This window comes from Pinus tabuliformis, chromosome 2_1 (assembly GCF_031772625.1).
Source record: "Pinus tabuliformis cultivar Carrire ecotype Pingquan chromosome 2_1, CPIR1, whole genome shotgun sequence".
Lineage (NCBI taxonomy): Eukaryota > Viridiplantae > Streptophyta > Pinopsida > Pinales > Pinaceae > Pinus > Pinus tabuliformis.
In genome coordinates, this window is record NC_142299.1 from 183,635,703 (window position 1) to 183,639,260 (window position 3,558).

The window sequence follows — 3,558 nt, forward strand, 5'->3', positions numbered from 1 at the left end:
GAGAAAACACATATGAAACAAAAATGCTAGCTGAAAGTGACCTTCACATGTTATGTATTTCTGCAGGAAAAACAAAAGGTTTCAATACTTACTTCTAAGGAAATCCTATGGGATTCCCTTGCTCCAATAAGGATTTTCATGTTCTTTCCGGAGGAAGGGTGTGCAAATTTCTTTGTTAAACTGTTGATTTTTGAACCAACACTCCCCTTCTTGTGGGATGTCGCAAGCTTGAGCTACTAGTTCCTCTGTCAACTTAACTTGAACATTCCCCACCTGCGCTTTGTTGACATTTAAATTCAGATCAAAGGAATTTGTTACCTACGAATTATGCCTAATAATTTTAGAAATAGAGGAAGCCATCCTGCCTTCTCCAGTCTTACTTTACTTTGGGGGTCGGTGTCCAACAGTGCGAGACCCTGAGGTTCAAACTTGACAGCAAAACACATGTTCGACATAGCTAGGGATGGGAGAGAACAAAGTTGATTCAGCTCACAGAGATGCCTCTAAGACTTAGCGCAACAAAAAAACTCGACAACGATAGTTTAAATTTGGAAGTATTCAGGAAATATGGCAATTTTCAAAAAATGTAGGACGTGATCATGATTGTCATCATGATCCATCCTACAGGATAAATCTTGAAAAGATAGCCGAAGGACATGTCAGAGCAATGATGGTCGGGAATGGAACTCGATTTATGACATAACGGCTCGTAGCCACCTTCTTCTGCAAGGGTTACCATGACTTACATTCATGCAAAATTTAAGAATTAAAGTATCATTACCTTTTACCTTAAGCATCCTATCGCTAATCGTACCTTACCGACCTTACCTTTCAACAGTCCAGTACTTAGATGATGACTAATCTTGGTCTTGAAATAATAACCCACCTTGAAATCACATCATATGCACAATTGTATAGTTCATGGTCTCTATTAATAATGAAAATGACTAGTACTTTTTCAGATTATTTTGGAATAATGTTCTGTCTGTTCTTTATTCTTCAGGAAATTAGTGGTGTTGCTGCAGGAAATTGAACCACAATTGCTAAAATTCTGTAAGAAACTGTTTCTTCCCCTTCTTGTACAGTTCATTGCACATGAATGGAGGTGCTGATGTCGAATGTGAAATGATCTCATTGGATTAACAACCATTAAAGCGAGTTGTTAACCAATGCGAGGCCCATCACCATTAATGAGAGTGAGGACCAAGGTACATTTGATGCATCCTATCAGGTGTGAATTTATGAGTTGTTGTCAAACCCCCTCTAGGATCCAGTAGTCAAGGAGCCATAATGAATCCCCATTGCTACTGGCGAGATAGCCTGCCATTAAGGCATAGAAGATTCGATGCATCACAAGACTCTGATCTTGCACCCAGATAATTTGCTGATGCTGTTGGGCCAAGATTGTTGGAAGGAGGGCCTTAAGAAATCCCACATCAGTCCAACATGAGCAAGCCAAAAATCAACTGAAGACATAATTTATTGAGAGGATCCTAAAGGATCTATTGACCTGTGATTTTAACGAGCCCAAGGCAACCCATGCTTTCCATATTTCAATTTTAGAGAGTTTGAAATACTGAGAAAGGAGACTCCAAGGGGCTCCTTTTCCGTAAATATTCCATTGGGCCCGGAAAAAGGAATAAACCTGTACCCAATAGACATTCCTCTCATAGTTTACTGAGCACGAGAAGGAACAAAGTAAGCTCAGTTTATTATGGTAGAAAATCAAGAAGAGGTAGTGAAAGGAATGACTTCCTTCTCCACCATTTCCAACTCCTTCTTCACAATCTCTTCCACAAATTCCTCCTTAGATTGGGGTTTTTGATATAGCTTGAGTCTGTGCCCATTCACCAAGAAGGTAACATTTCCATCATCAATTGTTTTAACCCGAATAGATCCATTATCAAAAACTTTCTCAACTTCATAGGGACCCAACCAATGTGTGTCGAATTTCGCTTTAAAATTCTTAAATTTCAAATCAAACAACGATGCCCAGTCTCCCTCTTTGAACTACTTTTTCTTAATGTATCTATCATTCCATTTAGCCTGTTGTTGTTGGATCATATTGGTATTAATGAAAAGCATTCTGGCTAATCTCATCTAGCTCATTAAGCTGTAGGATTCTCTCTACTTTGCCTCATTAAGGTTTATACCCAAATATGCTGCCATCTTAAAAGTTTTGATTTGAAATTCAATTGGTAGTAACACTTGTTTTCCATACACTAACTCATACGGAGAGAAGCCACTGGTATTCCTCCATGTGATCTGATAGGCCCATAATGCCTCAAGAAGTCGATCAACCAAATCCTTCTTATGTAATTGCACCGTCTTAGTGAGGATTGTCTCCAACACCTTATTTGTTGATTCCACCTACCCATTGGCTCGTGGATGGTAAGGGGTGGACTTTTGATGAGTAATCTGATATTTCTGTACAATTCCCTGCATAAGCTTTGACACAAACTGAGTACCCTGATCAGTAACAATTTCTCGAGGTACCCCAAATCTTACAAAAACATAAAAAAAAATAAATTCTACCACTGCTTTCTTCATTGCTCTAGGTAGTTCTCTTGCTTCCACCCACTTCGTCACATAATCAGTACAAACCAAAATATACTTCTTACCTTTGGACATAGGATTGATGGGACCTACAAAATCAAGAGCCCACCTCTCGAATGGTTCTATGAGAACTTATGGCTGCAAAGGCGTTTCATTTGATTGGACATGTTGCCCTATTCTCTGGAAGCTATCACATTTATGCACATACTCCTGTGCATCTTTAAAAAGACTCGGCCAATTGTACTCGAAGCGAAGGATCTTATAGGTTGTCTACTTATCTGCAAAATTTCCTCCACATGGTTCATCATGACAAGATATCAAGATATCATACATCTCGTCCTCCTTGACACACCTGTGAATAGTCAAGTCAGGTCCAGTGAAAAAGAGGTCTCCTTTTACCCAATAGTAATTAACATTTTTCCTAATAATTATTTTCTTCTGACTAGATGAAAACTAGGGGGCAACTTTCTTGCAGCGAGGTAGTTGGCCATATTTGCAAACCAAGGTTTTTTAACAGAGATAGAAAACAAATTTTCATCGAGAAAGTTATCATTAATAGGAACATCCTCACCTGTATGGTTGAGCCTAGATAGGAAATCAGCTACCTGATTTTCTTTTCCGAGCTTGTCCAATACCGTGACATCAAATTTCCTGCAGCAACAAAATAAACCTAGTAATCGTGCCAATAGTGACTGATTTTTTCATGAGATATTGAATAGCAAAATGATTAGTATGTACAAAAACTTCATAACCAGTGATGTAATGTCTAAAATTATTAATAGCATAAATTACAACAATGAATTCTTTATCAGTGACGGTGTAATTCAATTCTGCAGGAGTTAATTTTTTACTAACAAAATAAATAGCATGGGTTATGAGATTTTTCTTTTAGCCCAATACCGCTCCTATAGATGAATCAAAGGCATTAGTGGAAATATGAAAGGGAAATTTCCAATATGGGCCTCTCAAGACGGTGCTGAAGAAAGTTTTTCCTTGAGTGCA